Raw genomic sequence first — 19,342 nt, 5'->3', positions numbered from 1 at the left:
TTCCGGGTTTGTTTGACTTCAAAGATGAGATGTCAGGGCAATCTAGCCTCTAGCACGAAAAAACGGATGTGCCTGTTTGCGTGCTAGCAAATGCGCACACACCTGCAAGCACATGCACGCCACCTCATTTGCATGATGGCAAAGGCCAAGAAATCATATCAAGGAAATCCTGCAGCAGTAGCTTCTTGGCTGACGAGCTGAAGCGAGAGAAGGGAGACAATGAGAAACAAGAAAGGGAGGCGCAAAAGAATCAGGAAGCGAGCATTGCCTGTGTGAGGGCAGTCATTATACAGCAGGCCTCCATTATGCATGCTACAGCTAACAGAGTACATCTCCCTCTGACCTCACTTTCTCACTCTTTAGCACTTGCAGTCAAAGACCTACACACATACACCACCACGCACATTCCACAAAGGCAATATGTAAGGAAGGTTTAAGTGTGTTCGTGTTCTCATTGTTCAACCCTCACCTCTTCTCTTGCGCTGATCTAGTCACACTGCACACATCACACTACCACAACCACCACCACCACCACAGCCACCACTTCAACCTGCCTGCCAAGCGGCTTTCAACAAAAACGCACATTTCAAAAGACCAGCCGGCAATTCTTCTCTCGCATCACCTTCCTCTCCACAGAGAACCGGTGTCTTGGGTGGAGCCACGAACTCAGGTGATTTATTTTTCCTCCTCCCGACATCTGACTCACCCACCCCGACAGCGCCATTTCCTCTGTCTGTTAATTACATGCTGGCTGTGGAAGAGGTTGCTGCGTGTGTTTGTGAGCGTGCATGTCATTGAGGAGTGTGTGGCTATGTTCTCAAAGACACCAGCGTGGGTGCGTGACAGCACAGTCTGGTTACGCTTGACAACGCCGCTTAGGGTGCAAGCACACATATGCAGGCGCACGCAGTACCACGCGCACATTAGAGCCTTCTGTCTTCTCTGGCTCACATGGTCCAAGTCCCAGGAGTCAGGCTGCTGTCTGCGCTCTCTCGGCAACTTCTCGCTGAGGGGGACGCGGCCCCCGCTGCTCCCCTAATGAGGGGGCCAGCTTCAGCACCAGCCCAGCTGTTCGACTGAGAGGAAGCAGGGAGTCCACTCCTGACTCATCCGTCCTCGCCGTCATCATCTACACCGCAACAAGGCGCCCCTGACCTTGTCTCTTAAGCACCTGCTGGAGTGAGGCAGGAGAAGGTGGCAGTGCAACAAGACGTGACAGATGTTGAGCATGTGAACTCAAACGCCTAAATGGAAGCAAACAAGTCGAACAGAAGCATGCCGTTGAGCATAGTTCAGTTCATGTTTGATGCATCTGTGATCCTCTACACATAGGCTGCGACACGTTAAAAGGAGCAGTCACAATTTGAGTATTTTTACAGTTAGCGGATATTTCACTCTCCAACTCCACACCTGAAGTGAAGTGTGAAATAAATTAAAAAATTGAATACATTAAGTCATTCAAATGCTTGAATGTTGTAGAATGTTGTTCGCCTGAAATAAAAATGCCTCCACCTTTTTCATCCTGGGAAAATAAACAGGTGGTGGCACAAGGTGGTTGTAATTTTGTCATGACACACGACCCCATTAAAGAGATGATACCCTACAATTTCAATTTGTTAACTCTACCGTATCTGTAAGACACATTTCTAGTAAATTCTAATAATATAATATCGCATCATTAATTATGTGAGATGTGATTAATGAATTTTATTTTTAAAATGCAAAAATTCTTCTAACCGCTTGATCTTTAATAAATTTGCTTCATTAATGTTTTAACAATTATGCTAAAGACATTTTGGTTAAAATCTCACACACACATCCCACACTTTTATGTTCTCTTTAATGCTCAAGGTGTGATAAAAGTGCAATAGAAAATGTATAATAAATTCAATAGCATGACCTTCATGTCTTTAATGAATAGCGACACATGATATAGTCATTGAGAAATGGAATGAAGGACCACATTATCGCCAGGCTTTAGTTTAAATATGAGCAGTGATGAATAAAAGAACAGCTCTACCTGTGCAAACAGCAGCCAGATAAGACAAACAGGCAATACGGTGAACACGGAAAGTTTGTGTGCGTGTTGAGTCAAACACACAATATGACAGTCAGCTGATTTAGCTGATGTCACAAGGGGCTGGGGTGTATATGTGTGTGTGTTTCAAGTGGCAAACTGACAACCCATGTTCAGGCAAGATAGAGGCAGAAACAGCCAGGGGCGAAGGATAAAATGATGGCGTGATAGCAGTAGAAAAGGTCTTTGTTAAAAAAAAAAAAAAAAAAAAGCAATGTGCAGCGCAATGTTAGGTTCGACAAACGAGTAAAAAAATGTGCGTACACAAGTGGTATATAAGTTATGTAGTGAGCACGATCACATTAATAATAGGGAATGAGAAATCGGTGAGGGCAGGTAGTCAAGGATGGGTCACTGTTGAGTGTGTATCATTCCCTTATCTAGTGTGCTCATGTTGCTTACCCTGTTTGTTGAGCCACTGCTTATCAGCCCCCACGGCACGACAAAAGCCGGCTAACACAAACCAACCAATATCTACAGGTATCTAAATGCTTTGGTGTTGTGAATAGAGCAAGAAAAAAACTGGGTCTGCCTTAAGTAGTGGGGAAATTTGGCCTGTGGCTTTCTGTAAAAAAAATAATACTAATCCTTTAAAAAAAAAAGGAGTTTCAGTAACGCTGCAAAAACACAAGGTAAAGTGTGACAAACAAATGAAGGTTCCATTCTTAACTGCCTCGCAAGCAAATATTAACCACACCCTGCCCACATATGGACGAGTGAGTTTTGTTACGTGAAGTCACACAAGGACACATGTCCGTGACAGGGGGTCTATAAAGGAAGCACACGGAGGCCAGTAAACAAGCAGGGATGGACAACACTGGGAAATGTAAAACACAAAGCTGTATTTTTTTAAAGAACGGAAAGTGTCGGTTGTCTTGCGGTCTTGTTTGTCTCTAAATCTTATGACTTGCTTGTACAACCATTTCATTCAAGCGGGTAAAGCCACCAAACAATACCCAAAATGGCTCAAAATCCCAGACAGAGACAAAACCTAGAGAGAGGCGAACAAAAATGGTGACATGAGGGGAAAGAGTAGTGCGTTTTGGCCAAGCAAAACCTTCATTTCCTAAACATCCTATAGTGGTTTCTCCATTATTCCACAGGCAGACCACATAGCAACGCTGCCCTGACAGACAAAACGAGTGGTTTGCATGGGGAACCTTCTGCATACTATCTCAGGACAATGTTTTGAGATGCTAGTCAAATGGGATCTTCTCCCAGTAAAATAAATGCCGTCCTCTCCATTGAGGAACTATGCAAAGCCATGCAAAAGGCCATCTTTTCCTCTCGCTCACTTTACAGTCAATGCTATTCAAAGCCATCAATGGGTGCCGTTGATAAGGAAATGCAAAGTCAGTCACCTTTGACTCCATGGTTCCTTGTGTAAACACTACAGGGCGATGCTTGGGACTGTGCTAATCACTCTCTAAACAGCACCAGGTGCTGTCACCACAGACAAACTGTCACCGACACCCTCCTAAAAGCAGCTGCCGTCTTGCCCCCAGACACTTACCACCTTACCACATTGCAGGCTAGCTCAACGCCACAAACTGCACAAAAGGCTTCAGAAAAAAACACGGACGGTGTTAAGGAACGTCTTCAACGAATTTGAAATGCCACGTCAGGAGCGGGAAAAGCCAGCTTTTCATGCATCGCATCATCCACTTATAGTGCAGAAATCTGAGGAGAAATCCCAGACAGACAATATTTTTTCCCCTTTTATAAATGAGCACATTTACATACACTTAAAACTGAACAATAAAAACAAGACAAATGTTTGGAAACCAATGTCAGCATTTCAGTCTCATTCGCGGGCTATATCTTGCTATTCATGCTAGACTCTATGCAATTTGTATGCTTGGTCTTTGTTTCTGCTAAATTAAAAAGAATAACCCTCCCTATAATGCGACTTAAGGTCTGAAAAATACAATATTCCATCTTCGCTCAGAAAAAACCTAAAGTCACTAAAGTGACTAAAGCTTCAAATGCACATTTTATCTTACCTGATAATAATGATTGATAGTGAATGTATACACAACAATATATTGAATTAAGTCTGTTTTTTATTAAGTCACTATGTGAAAAAAAGGTCAGTGCACTTGATAACCAAGGTAGCACTGCACAGTTAGAGGTGTCAGAAACCAGACTAATATCACAAAACATATGTCTCAAATCCAACTGTAAGCTACAGCTTTTCCACTTCAAAATAATCCGATAAGATTTGAACAAACCTTTCTGACCTACTCTGTAACACCTTCACGTACAGGTACAATTTGTCAGGAATCTACCTCAGCTCTGTGACTTTAATGACCTTGATGGCATCCACATCTTCAAAAGGAGTGTCCTTGATTTTGGAAACGCGTATAAACAGCTACACTGAGACAGGCCAAGTCGGGTAGCAAGGTTTCTCCCGCACATTGATGTTCTTGGCCAGAAACTGTCGGATTCTCCACACATTGCCCACAACCCAATTTCCGGCCACAATTCTCCCTACCCCTTGCTCACAAAACACGGCAAAATGCAGATGAGCTAACTCACAACAAATTAAAACTCAGGAGATTGGGTTTGTAACATTGTGTGAAACCTGTTTCGGTACTTTTCCAATACACCTTGTCTGTCAGTTCAACAATAAAAATGATTAGTCAACAGTATCAAACTCACTTTGTTTTGGGGGCCACATTCCTGCCAACTTGATCTCATGTGGGGCGGACCGGTTTATTTTTGGCCATAAAAAGGTAACTTAATGGCACTGAAAGATAAGTATCCACAGTCATTTTAAGTGAATTTGACCTATATCCTTGACAAAGGGCAGTGAGTTAATTTTGAAACACTTCTTGATCATTTCAGGGTACTTAAAGGTCACTTCCTGTAAATTTTGGATCATTTTCTAATGAATTTGGGGAAATTTCTAGGCTGGTTCCTGTATGACGGATTTTTGCCCATTTTCAGGTTGCTTCCTGTCAGTTTTTCGGTATTTTAAGGTTCCTTGTTAACCCATTGGCTGAAAGAACAAATATGGCATTAGTTCAGAAAATGAGTTTTACAAATTTGATTTTTAGAGCGCCTGTGTCAAAAACATTTAATAAAATCATTTAATTTTCTATGTAGAGGATGAATGACCTACATTGCCACAAAGACAGTCAGAACATCCCTGTGGGCCAGATTGGACCACAGGCAGGCCGCTTCTGGCCCGCGGGCCTTATGCTTGGCACCTCTACTTACTAGACAGTAGTACGCCAGTGATGCAACAGCAGTGCGTATTTGCCTGCTGTGTGTTGCCAACCGCACTTGAGGAGAAAAAAAGCGTGCACGAGGTCCCGATGAGTGGCATGCGCGCGCCCCAAGAAGCAGCTGTTGAGCGTGCCCGCGCTTCAAGTGAAGTGAAGGCGCGCCCGTGGGAAGTGATTCAACACGCTCCACCTGCCGTGGGCGGACATACGTGCACACACTAAACACACGTCAACAAACAGGGTCATATCCTTCACTCCAAGGCACCCAATGGATCTTAACAACATGCATTTCCAGACGAGCACGCACAATTACATGAGCTTGAAACGAGCCAGTGTCGTGGAAAAGCTATACACATACTTTACTTCACATTAAAGGATCATTCAGTAAAAGCAAGGCGCGCGGTTGTGTTTTGCATAATAATCGCAAAAAGCCCTGCGGTCATTTGAAGTTAATTCGGGTGGCTGTGACGGAGGGGGGTATGGGGGTCATCCCTTCAGGCTAACCTGCTTTTAAAAGACAATTGTCTGGAAAGGAGCACGAGAACTAAAGGCTTCAGTTGCAATGGCTTTTGCTTCCCCTTCCGCACTTCTCGCAAAGAATGAGCGCTCGACGACGGTTGAAAGGGAAGGAAATTTAAAAAAAAAAGATTACTGCCGTTTGCTCGATGTCCTCCAGACTTCCTTTTACTACCCCTCGCCGCATGTTCGTTGAAGGCAAACAACATGCCCAAACATCCCCCTGAAAGGGCTTCCAAACACAGCAAGGTTTTTGCACTCACCGTAAACAGCGAGAACGGGCTAATTCCGGGGTTAACAATTTACAAACTTCCTGCCGTCGATGGCAGCGGAAACGCGGATACATCCATCCGTCGAATAGTCCGACTTTTGTTGTAACGCAGGAAGCTCCAGCGAGGAGCGGAGAGGAAGAAGAGAAGCTGGCCGGCTGCTGGGAGCCGAGCCGAGCCGGGCGCCGGTGGGTGGGGCTTCCTCGCAGGCGGGGGGGCGGACAGACGGACAGACAAGCTCAAGGGGGCGGGGTCATAAGCACCTGCTCCCCCGAAGCCACGCCCTCGGGACCAAAACACTGACCTCGCCCTGCGCCCCCTCCTACATGGAGTCAAGAAAGTAGCGACCACTTCTTAAACCACACACTTCTTGCTAGCAAAGTGCACAATTATTGGGGAAGTCACTACTTTTGTTCAATTATTTTACGTCAAAAAAGAAGGGTGACCCGGCGACCGAGTGGTTAGCACATCGGCCTCACAGTTCTGGTCTGTCCTCACTGCGTGGAGTTTGCGTGTTCTCCTTGGGTATGCGTGGGTTTTCTCCGGGTACTCCGGTTTCCTACGACATCCAAAAACATGCAGGTAGGCTGGTTGAACGCTCTAAATTGCCCTGTAGGTACGTGTGTGATTGTGAATGGCTGTCCTTTCTCCCCTTGTGCATTAAGGGTGTCCACTCCCTGGTGCCCGAAGTTAGGTGAGAAAGGCTCAGCACCCCCTGCGACCCTTGTGAGGATAAGCGGTTCAGAAAATGAATCAATGAATTAAATCAAAATTAATTACAACTTCAATGACTGAAAACAATATACTCAGGTTATTGCCCCGAAAATACTGTAAAGTAGATTTTCTTTCTAATTCCATAGAAATTAACTCATAACCTGTCATTGACAAGCTAGACATCCAATTCATTTAAAATGGGAAACATGGTTGAGAATATTCATCTTTCGATGTCATTCACAGCACAAGATGAGGAATCATTATGACTGGGAGTCCCAGTCAAAATGGATTGGACGCCTAGCGCCATCAATGGCAGTCAATGAGATAAAAGTGTCCTCTGAAGGGTGAATCCACAGTACTGTAAACGTATCATATTCAAATAAAGCCCACAGCATCACCTTTTATGGCTCAAAAGCAAATAGTATATCTACTTCCAACTTTCTTGCTAAACAGGTTTGTTCTTTCCATTTGGGCACACAATATGTACCGAAAAGCCACATTTTAAATTTGGTGAAAGTTAAACATACAGTATATAGTTGTATATTTAGAAACAAATGAAAAAATTCAACTTGCAGGGATTTGACTACTTTTTTAACACAGTATCTATAAGTGTGCAATAATTTCCCATGAAATCTGTCTTCAAATTCAAGGAGTGAAATATTTGAAGTACAAGCAAATGCAACTATATTATCACCTTTTCATATTATGAAATGGTTCTCAGTCATAATCCATGTTGTTCATAACAGTTGTTGTTGTTGTTATTTATTTATTATTCCTATTTTGTACATTATATCAATCCGAGAAAATCCTCATCTAATCTTGTAAATCTCTCAAAACATCTGAAAGCACCGAGATAATGGGAATGATGACTTAAACCAGATTAACTATTGAAATCACGTCTATTTGAAATAAGCAACAGCTGCCAGGTAAATGATATTTTTGTCAAGATAGTCAATCAATTACGGTGTAATAAACACACAGCAAGGAGAGGTAATACGTGAATTGTCCACAGGGGGACAGGCATTAACCAGGAGCACATATTGAATGCCTCAAACGACAAGCTTCATAAAACCTCACAACTCCTTCCTGGTTCATCAATGGTCTTACTGTGGATTAGATAGCATCGGGTCCACAGTTTGTGCAATCAAAGCCACTCTTGTAAGCGCTAAAGACGGACTGTTCTCCCAAAGCCAGGGATGGATATTTGGATTAGATAGGCAAGGTCTCAGTAGGAAGTAGGTGGAAGCTTTTTAAATGGCAGTGGATTCATTGTTAAGTAGAAATTGTGGGGCTCATTCTACAGCCTGCATGACACTCGTTAGTTAGAAGTAAAGATAGCTGACTGGAAAAAAATATAATACTAATTCAAATTCTTCAAGTAAAAATTGTGGGGCTCGTTCTACAGCCTGCATGACACTAGTTAGTTAGAAGTAAAGATAGCCGACTGGAAAAAATATAATACTAATTCAAATTCTTCAAGTAAAATAGGACAGATTACTTAGCCCGTTAACTGCCATTTTACGGCGATAGATGTCCAATCCATTTGAAAAGGGAGGTTGGGAATGACAATGGCAGTCAACGAGTCAAGAAAAAATACCACTTAACCCATAATAAGTCAAAAATATTTTGACAAAGTACATTTTGAATCGTTTTTTTTAGGTAATAAAAGTAAAAAGTCTTCCTAAAAATAAAAGCACAAACACGTGAAAACTCTACTTAAAAATAGGTACTACTTTTACTTGACTGCATCCCACCACTGACCCCAGCTAATGTAGGTGCTTTAGATGTCATGACCTTACTCTAAAATGTGTGTAAGGACGCACTTGTGCAGTGTGTTCTAATGACTGTGTGTCTTGTCTTTCATCCAAGTGCTAGTGTGTCCCTCACCTCTATTTGACCTGCCTGCCAGTGAGAGCGAGCAGGTACGATGCGGCAGAGAGACCTCCGTCTCTGATCTGCTTCGTGCCGTCTGTGCGCACGCTCCCACTTGGACAGCTTTCCCCACACTGACAGAGCCTCCTTCTGTTAATTTAGTCACACAGGCTCGTGTCAAAATGTCTTTTACTTAGTAATTAGTTTAATTTTGTCCTGCCCCTTCCCCATTCGCCACCAATAAGCTTTAGCAGTTGAGTAATTTCTGGTGATTAGTGTTTGCTTCAAGTGATAAATTGAGACTCATTTCACACTGCTACCACAAATGTATACTATTTCTGTCCACATTTTTTATCTTTGCATTGTATACGTGTAGCTAATGTTGTGGCCACCACCTTCAATTTTTTGCCTAGCCGACCCCCAACGTGATTACCTTCTATCGACCCTACTAACATCCTTCTTTAGTGCTGCAGCCTTTACCCTCACCCCAACTCCCCCCACCCGACTCTCCCCAGCAGCAGACCTGGCCCAAGGCATCGTTTGCTTAATTTAATAAAGGGGCTTAAGCTTTTGAGAGGCTTTTGAAGGATCTCGCTGCTGTTACATTCATTACAATCTATCAGGCACAGGAGACAGAGACAGTATGGCAGTGGAAGAGCAGGTTGAAAGAGCGAAGGCTGCAAAAAATAATTGTGCTAATTATTACATTTATGCCTATTTGTCCTGATATTATGGCAGCTCCCCCTACTCAGGATGCCTCAATTCACCTCCTTGAACTCCCTAATGCAACAACTTGATTATGGGGTTGACAAGTGGCAGCTCTTTTAGCCCTCCCCCGTGGGAGATTGGCTGAAAAATGAATATATGATAGTCTAGTATATAAAAGAAGTCACGCTTGTGGATTTTCATCAGCCATCCTCCCATCAGGCTTTCATCCAGATTATTCCACATCCAAATCAGAAAACAAGATTCACACCATTGGCTGCACAATATAATGCCGTCCAGTACACAACCTGCATCAAACAAGGGTAATAATAATTTCCAGTACCATTGGATTCATTCCACATATGTATTAGTGTGGTTGTAGTCCAGTATTGTTGAACTACACTGCATCAAATTGAGGGATGTTTTTCATATTTTCGTTAGCTTACAGCCATGAAAGAAACTTATAGTTGAGAATGCAGTGCATTTCCACGTTCAACTGCGACCGTGGTAATTTTTTTAAAAAAATGAATAGCTCTCCGACAATGTCAATCTTAACAGTGTTATATTTCTAATGGCACATATCCTGCTACAGCCTGTGGCTTTTATGTGTGTATGTAAATGAATATTTACCCAGCTACGGCTGGATGACTGGCTAGGCCACTGTGTGCTCCACGTTCTTCCCTGGCAGCTAATAGAGGTAATTAACATGCTGATGAGAAGTTGAACCAACAGCAGGGGAGGAGCCCGGCAATGTGACAGGTTAAACAAGGATGTGGTGGGAGAAAAGAAAGCCTTGTGTTTTTTTTTCCACCTCCGTGAAGAAGGACTGCCTTTCATCTCCAGTGTGTATAAAAATACACGCCAGGAATTTTGTGGGTCTAGCGAGATAATCTGCTTTAAATCTATTTGACATCACAGGAAAGTTGCATCTTAACTGCTGTCCCATCTATGTAATCATATACAGTAGGGTTGCCACAAAAGATTATTTTGATAATAAAATAAGCATTTTTTTTAGATTAGTCGACTAATTAGTTCATTTATAAGTCACCTTAGTTACTGTTTATATTACAGAAATCAGGAAACTGCTTTAAAATTAACTACATTTAAAATAGATTACAATAATATATTATAATTAAATTAAAAAATAAAATAAACTTGTAAGAATCTTTACAAAGTGCTGACCGGCATCCATCACCCTGAATTGCAGCAAATGAGTCTAGAAGCTAAAAAGCGTATTTTGATTATTATGATGTGTATACCATGTCTCTTAACGTTTGACTAGCAAAATAATTGGTTGTTGATTTGACCACTGATTACCATATTTTGCTGTTTAATATACCTTCCCATTTAATATACCCGGGTATATTAAACGGCAGGGGTACATTAAATGGCGCACAAATGGGAAGGTACGATCCACTATGCACTCTTTATGCCGTGACGGGTGCATCAACGTTTTGCACACTAAAACTACTTACTGCTCAGGTTAAAACTACTGACTGCTGAATAAAGTCTGACTTGGAATTTTAATGAACTTAATATCTATAATTATGCCCCCAAGAACACCATACAAATCTTGCCAAAAAAGCTGAGTTGCCATTTAATATACCCGGGTATATTAAACAGCAGGGGTATATTAAATGGCGCACAAACGGGAGGCTCAAAAACGCAAAAAATCATTTAATATACCCGGGTATATTAAACGGCAAAATACGATAGTTGTAAGTATACAGATAACATACAGATCTGAGATAACAATCTAAGCTTTGTGGATGAGACGTGGCTAAACAAAAGGAATAGGGAGGAAATGTATAGCTTGAACGTTTTTAGCTCTGATCCCTCCTGTCTACCCGCGTGGATTTGTGTGTGCAATAGGGGGAGTGTGGCGAGGCCTATTCACAGACATGGTGGTAATAGGCTGGGGGGAGCCAGGATGTGTCTGAGCCACTGACCTGCCCATTAGCTCTCTCCACTCCGTTAAGCCCTCACATCGATCACCCAGCCGCACATCATTGATCTGAAAAAACAGGCACACGAGCACTACACACTCTCTGCCTCTTGGTCATTGCGTCTGTGCGTGTGAGGGTAGGGGAGAAAGTAAAGATACTTTATACCTTTAGTTTTATATCTATGGATGATACAAATATGCTCGTAATGCCACTCACAAAAGGGATGAAGGGGGTATTTTAAAAAGCATGTTGTAACGTTCTCTAATTATTTAAAGGCATTCCAGCCTCAGCTGTGACAAAATGATCAATGTGTGCTCCTTTATTAGACATGTTGGTGGATGTTAATTGTTAGCTGTCAGTGTGAAGACTTCAAGTTCGGTGGCAGTCTTTTAACTTTGCTTGCGATTACACAACAGGAATGATCACACACTTACAGACTTTGGCGCTGCCTCCATATGAGTTTAGACATTTTATTGTACTCATTGCTGGTTCAGATTAAGGAAATGAAGGACGAAGCTCAGCGAATGAGAATACAGGTATAAAGAAGGGAATGATAATGAAGACAGGAGCGAACCAGATGGAGAAGCCGATGCAGACCGATCAACACAGCAGATGTGAATACCTACTTCTTTTAAAAGGATCTGTTTCCCTAAGCTATTGGTGTTATTTTTGCATATGTATCACTTTAAAAAGAGCTTCCAAATACAAGTAAAAAAAAATCTGTGTCCAAGTTATGAAGCCTCAAGCCTTGGAAATCATCTAATTGAAAGTCAAAATGATCAGGAAGTTTTTGTCAGTACAACTAATGATGAATGGCATTTTTTAAATACATTGCAAACAATTAAAAAAAACATTTATCATGTCTGCCTTCTAAGCACATCATGGAACATTCACACACCTCTCTAACAAGCAAAAAGATGGTGCAAGCCAAACCAATTATCTTTGTAATTATGAATTAACTGCAAAGCAAATTCTGCCCCCACACACTGTTAGTTCTCCAAATTGAGCTGATGAGTGGGGGTTACTCAAATCTAAACAAAATCATTTAGAAAAGACCTCCTCATGTGCCCACTCGAATGATCCGGCGATGAAAGTTACGAGCATGCGACTGTGCACTGCTTTTCTGGGTTGCCACACATCGCAATACAGCACTGTGTGCGGAGGAAATGCGCAGTTATAAGACACAGCGGAAGGGGTGTGTGTTGATGAGCCAGTGTGAGTTCAAGCCCATGCTAATAGGGTAATTGCATTGATTCCCATTTAGCGGCACCCTCTGATGTTATTTACAGCATTTAACCTAATGAAAAAAGGCCTTCCGCTCCTTTCTCAGCTCACTTTTTTTCAAGCTGTGACATGCCACTAAACAATTATCTCAAACATTCTGTACCTTTTCACAACTGGAAAAACTACTGCATATACATATTTTATCCAGTGGTGCATACAAGGCACTCATTGTTTCAGGTATCACATGTCCCTGTTGTATCAGGCCTGTTGGCAGAGGCAATGAGCTTGTTTGAAGTGGCCATGTTTATCTGATGAGCCGTACATGTCAGTTGTAGATGTCAAGAAGGAATTTGTTTATAGACGTTAGAGGGGTCAAATGTCAAAGAAAGTCATTGATTGATAAAGACTGCTTTCATTTTATCAGCTTCATTTACCATGTTTTTTCCCCTATAACCCGCTACTTTTTCCTCTCTAGTTGGACCCTGCAGCTTTAATTTAGAAGTGGCGTATTTACTGATTTTTGGGGAGCAAGTAACATCATTCATTCATTCATTTAGACCAACCTGGATTTGAACCCAAGACCTCCCTTGTTAGGCCAACGCGCAAACCACTCATCAACCGGGCCACCCGAACATCATTAATTCATGCAAAATTCTTCATTCATCCAATTTCGGCATCTCGACCCATCTTGATGTCATTACCACTTGGGGTGCGTTCAAAGTCTCCATCAGCTAGCACAAGTGCTCCATTATAACAGCACTCGAGGTCCTGTGTATTTGCAGCTGGTAGCACTACATTATCAAAAGAATCCTAGCCAGAGATAGCATTCCCCTGGTTATTCCCCTAGTAATTTCCAGGTACGTGATGACTTGTCAAGCAAAGAGCATTGGCGCGACTACATAACAACTAATTATGGCTAACGATGAATTCTAGGCCTAATTCAAAAGGAACTTGTCCATGACATGGCTCTCGGCTATTAAAAACAGTGTCTTAAGTGAGAAAAAGATTCATCACCGTGAGGTCTTAACAGCATTTATCTATCCATCTTATTCCTAAAAATATTTAAAATGAAAAACATTTTACCTGTAAAATACAAAGCAGCTACTAGGGTATGAGAGTCAATAGGATGAATCCAATTAATCTTCCAATGTCCTTTTTTTAAATGTGTACTCCTGCTTTTCATATATTATAGTATATGACTATTTCAGGGAGAGGGAGTGTAGGATTTATCACCATGCAGAGGACAGGTGTTGTAATAGCGCTACATTAATGTGGTGCTCACGTCCATAACACAGACACACTTCATCAGGCTCATCATCACTACTCTGCACACATCAAGTACAGTGCCAAGCATTTTGGTAAACAGGAAAGCACAATGGAAGGTCTGACTGGTTCATAAAGTAAATGACAAAAAGCAATCGGACACCTGGCCAGTACAAAAATAGAGAGCAAAAGAAAAAGGTCAGGACTTCAGTTCTTTCAAAGTACATTTACCAAAGCATTCCTATGTAGGGGCCACCAATTCAGGGTGTACCCCGCCTCCCCCCGATGTCAGCTTGGATAGGCTTAAGCACCCCCTGCGACCGTTGTGAGGATAAGTGGTTCAGAAAATGAATGAATGAATGTCTATGTAGCCTTAGCGATGTTTAACTAAGGAACATTGCTTTTGTCAATTATTGCTATGCATTTGGTAACTTAATCTTCACATATGATTCTCTCATTCTATTCAAGGGCTGTGTGGGTGATTTAGTGGCTTGTTATAACAGTGGAGAGTACATTTGTGTGTAAATGTGTGTAACAGTGTATGGAATGGAGCATATGTCATTTGGGTTTATTCAACAAGCGGCCTCTTAGAATTCAGATTATCACAAACTTTAGCAAACTCCACTAGAGTGCCTTGAAGTAGAAGTGAATCAACTTTTCAAGACAAGTCAAGTTTAATGGTGACTTTAATAAAGGCTTCAACCTATTTAATCCTTCTTCAGAAAAGTAGTGTGGAGTATGCTTATTTAATGGGGACATACATTAACACAATCTATTGATCAGCTACACACCATATGCAACATGAGTAGCGTTCTTAAGTATAGGCGAATGGAAAAAAGAAAAACAAAGCCAGTAGACTAAACTATTCATCAAACCCAATTGTAAAACATTGGAGGAATGTGGATGATGGAAAGTCTTATGATTAACAAGTGACAAGTGCTGTTATTAACTTTTGTGTTCTAAAAAGACCGGAAACTGCGGCAACATCCATCATTTTGTCGCAATAAGAAGTGAATGCTCTGGCCCGATTAAGTTCACAACTTAAGAATACTACAGAAGCAGAGGTGCTTCTATTACATTCCACAGAATACCCATTTAGAATGGTATGTCCAGCAGTTAGAACATAATATTAGACAAACAACAGCAAAAATCAGTTACACAGGAATTATTATTTTTTCTTTTTTTCCATTAAAGTATGATGATCACATAAAGCCAGGCAGCGTGACCTAGCCACTGTACTCTCTAATGACCTCTATTGTTTGTTGAAAAGGACAACAGTTTAATATTTTGCAAAGGTATAACACTTGAAATCCCATCTGTTGAGGCGGTAGCACATTTGAGTATCCTTTTTTGCCATTGGAAATCTTCACCAAGTAATGCTGAGGAGACACTCAAAAAGATCAACTAAGTGGGGACTAGTTTAAAACGAGCGAAAACCGAGACGAGTTAAGGATGAAAGAATGAGACTATATTTGTGAAAGATCAATCCCAATTTTCTATCCTCCCGTTAGCTGTCTTCACCTCAAACTGCCAATTCATCCGTCTTTTAATAACTGTCATCTTGCTCCTAAAACATTTTCTTTGGAGAACTGAGACATGATACATCAGGTGTTTGGTAACACTCTTTACATTCCAAAGCAACATAAGCTATGGCTATGAACATTAGAAACACATTCCCAAGCCAAGAACACACTTCTCACTCCTCCAACACACTTTGCCTGCATGCAGATGGTGCATGCTCAAAGCCAGCGGGGCAGCACTGTGCATGTCGGTAATGTGTGTGTGTGTGTGTGTGTGTGTGTGTGTGTGTGTGTGTGTGTGTGTGTGTGTATGTGCGCGTGTGTGTGTGTGTGGATGTGTCCGTATCCGTGGCACGTGTGAATCGAGGCGAGTGTGTAGCTGTGTACAGTATGTGAATGCTCAAGGTTTCACCTGGGGGTACGTGAAAATGAACACAAGCAAATTTTACTGCTTTCATTTTCATTTTGCTGGTAACAAGACCATCTGCTAACCATCCTGCTCTGCACGGAAAGCAGATTAAAAAAAGGGAAAAGAAATATAAGGCTGCGCAGCAATTATGGCCACAGTCCTTTACTGTTTTCCTCCCAATGTGCAGCACCATGTCTGCGGTCCCTGCTACACAGTGAGGGGGAGAGGTAACACCTCAAGGCTACGGAGCTGCTACCAGCCTTGAAAGTGCTCCGGATCCCCTATCTTGCCCTCTGCGGTGCTCATTATAAAAGAGGGGAGCCAGATCAGAGGAGTACAGGACAGCCCAAGGAATTGCATCGGGAGTCAAGGCTAACATGGAAGACCTATCGATGCCCTTTAACACTTTAGCTATAGAACATCGTCCTAAACAGCTGCCAAATGCCTCTATCTCTCTTTAAGACTAACTAAATCTTTTAATTATGCGTTGATGTTTCATCAATGTAAAATGTCATCTATGGTTCAAGCATTGGGTGATGTTCCATTTTGTGGAATTTCAATGAGACAAGCAAGTTCACACTCCTAACAAGGGACAAGTTTAGTGATCGACCAGATGTTTTTTGGGCAATTGGGAGGAAATCAGCGTACTCAGAGAAAAGCAACTGAGGCATGGAGAGAACATGCATATACACCCAGGAAAGTCGGAGTCCACCGGGTATTGAACCCTCAATCTCAGTACTGTGAGGTATGTAACGGTCCCAGTTCATATAATAGTTATATATAAAAACATGCAATAAATGATCAAATATAAAACTTCCTTAGATGGCGTTACAGCCCTTCCCAAAACTTTCGATGTACAGTAGCATTTAATTCATTCTGGGTTTCACATACAAAAACACTCAATTTATACAATCTTCCATTGGAGTAAATAAAAATGTGGTATAATACAGTACATTGGAAGACACAAATTACAAAGAGTTTCAATACCGAACGATTCGGTAAACTGCAGTAATATTAGTTATTTCTCCCAGAGGATAAACAATATATTCCCCATCGTAAAAAAAAATCAATTGCTTTAGAGCAATATAAAGCTACCACGTACAGTAGATATTCAATAGTCCGTGTCATTTTGCATTGTTTTCACATTAGGGAACTAGACATTCCAGATTTTAATATACAATTCTCTCTGTCTTATGTTTAGTTTTTATGAAAGCCGCTAGCCTTTTTATTTAGTATTGAGACACTATCATCCTGCTGAATGGTGAGGTGTCTCAAAACCTTTCATCCTGGGTGTATGTCACAGTCCTATATTAAATAGAAATGGACAGTTGCGGCATCTAAATGTTTTATTTTCTCCCTCTAAACTTGTGAAATCTAGCTGCTGCGCATTTTACCCATCTGAAATTACGGTCATTTGAATTCGATGCCACCATCTACAAAAAAAAAGAATAAATAAATCATAAGTGAAAGTACTACCTCAAGTTCTGATTCGTGAGTAACAAACAGAAACACAGATCGAGTCATTCCTGACGTTTCATGCTTGGTAATGGATAACAACTCAAAACACAAATAAAATATTGAAGATAGAAACAATGTTTTATGTAGCGTACATGTCTCACGTGCATGGTTTACTTGTGTGTTTGGGTCTCCTGTGTGATGTTACAAATTCTCTCTGGCAGCTGCCTAACGAGGGCAATGGCTTTTGGCTCCTGCATCTGTTCGTGCTGTGTCGTGCAGCCAACAACACCTAAACACGCTCATTAGAAAATGCTGAAACTACGCAACAAACATATCCTGTACATGCACCAACCCGCAGTTCACTTTGCATATGTGCTTACTTAGGACTTTTGATGCACGTGTTTGGCTGTATCATTGCTAGGAGATGAGTGAGCACATCCATACCTGTGAGCATGGATGTGCAGAGCCTACACAACTGTCTGATACGATTAAATTCCTCGTTATTTTTTTTTTTTACACTTCATCTTTAGGGACTGTTTCCAAGAGACCACACTGTGTATCAGTCGCCCCTCATCTCCTCCTCCCCCCCTTCGTCGACAGGTGCACGCTCCAGTGGCAGCCAAAATGCCACCGTGCCTCCCCCCCACACCCATGCCCGCCTCTGCTTTGCCAGCGTGCCTCTGACAGCTACTCGCTGACAAGATTCAGCTAGCCAGTCCTATGCAAATCTGCTCCTGACTTGCAGCAATCAACCTCCTTCACTCAACACCCGTTTTCCTCCTGATTTCATCCGTCACGTGTTTGTCATCAGTTTGATTCAGCGCCCAAAAAGCTTACTCCTCGCTCGCCTTAGCCTTTCCTCAGTCCTCTGACCTTCATCGGCTGCTCTCCCTACTCTGAAGTGGCCCCGAATCCTGTTTTCAAACCTCCCTTGACATGATGCAGAGAGAGAGCGGTGCAGACAGAGCCAGGAGCCAGGCCACATCAATCAGCACCAGAGTGCGGCGCGACTGTGTGTCAGATCAATGCATCATCCTTCAACCGGTTCTACTATGAGATTTATATTAGACCTCACTGCGTGTGTTGGATAGGGGCATGTTTTTCCCACAAGTCATGTCATGCGTGAGGAGGAAAAGCGTATGTTTGTCTACTCACTTAAGGTTACCAATACAAACGTTTCAGGTCTTGCAGTTTTAAGTCTGAGTTTGATATATTTGGCATTCCTGTGACCATTGACCCACATGTTCATGCTCTGACATGTAAATAGTCATGAAAACAAAGAAACTGCAGAAAAACTCACTAAGAGGCCCAGCATATTGCGCCTTTGCATACACGCTGGTAATACAAACACATAAATAAAAGAACACGACCAGAGTTATGAGCATGTGGGAAGAAATAGCATCAAAACCTTTGGCCCTATTGCTTTTTCTGTGTTCAAAAAATCCTCAACATAGGCAAAGACAAACACTTTGGGATTAGATTTATACAACGCTATGGCTCCGGTGCTATTTGTTTAGTGGTAACGTTAAGGCTTAAGCACATAGAATGATGGATCTGTAAGCCTGTGCTGTCTTCTCATTACTCCTCCTCCTCCTGAGGAAGCCATCTGACCAACTCCGAGCCATCTATTCAGGCCACAGCCATCATCTATCATCCATCACAGCTCCACGCTTCACACGTGTACACATAAACTGTACAGGGCCTATTTTAACACTGTCTTTTGAGGCCATCACTGATCACATGGCAACTTCGAAGAGGTGCAGACAGTCGGAAGATTTATGGAAGGTGTTAAAAAGGAAGAGTGAGAGGCAAGGAGATGCTTCTTTGGCTCTCTTCCTATTCTTTAAGAGGATGTGATGAGCTCTTGCCATTCCATTAATCTGCCTCCAATGATTAATTTCCATATCTTGTGTGCAGCAAGGCGGCAACTGGGCCCATAGGGGGATTACCAACAAACACAAACTCACTTGGACATACACAAGAAGCAAAAGCCTTGATGTAAAAAAAGAAAAAGACGGATGTGATTAATTCAGCACTCAGGATGCGGCCTCTGACCCTGCTCGCTTGTACTGTGCGTTAAATATAACACTCCATGCAGGAATCTGCTACCCCACTGGCCATTTGCACTTCTCACTGACA

General features: G+C 42.0%; 1 protein-coding gene across 4 annotated transcripts in view; it reads right to left on the bottom strand.

The window, feature by feature from the left end:
• The window catches only part of gse1b (Gse1 coiled-coil protein b), a 135,275-nt gene that overhangs the window by 27,420 nt on the left and 88,513 nt on the right, over positions 1-19,342 (bottom strand). The window contains exon 1 of one of the 4 annotated variants that reach the window (XM_077589275.1): positions 6,087-6,302. The exons of the other annotated variants lie outside the window; for them this stretch is intronic. The gene's annotated coding sequence lies outside the window, so the exon portion shown is untranslated. Of the gene's footprint in view, positions 1-6,086; positions 6,303-19,342 lie in introns of those variants that run through there. 4 annotated transcript variants of the gene reach the window in all.

This window comes from Stigmatopora argus, chromosome 2, assembly GCF_051989625.1.
Source record: "Stigmatopora argus isolate UIUO_Sarg chromosome 2, RoL_Sarg_1.0, whole genome shotgun sequence".
Classification (NCBI taxonomy): Eukaryota; Metazoa; Chordata; class Actinopteri; order Syngnathiformes; family Syngnathidae; genus Stigmatopora; species Stigmatopora argus.
The sequence above is the reverse complement of the archived record's forward strand: the minus strand, read 5'-3'. Positions and strand labels throughout refer to the sequence as shown.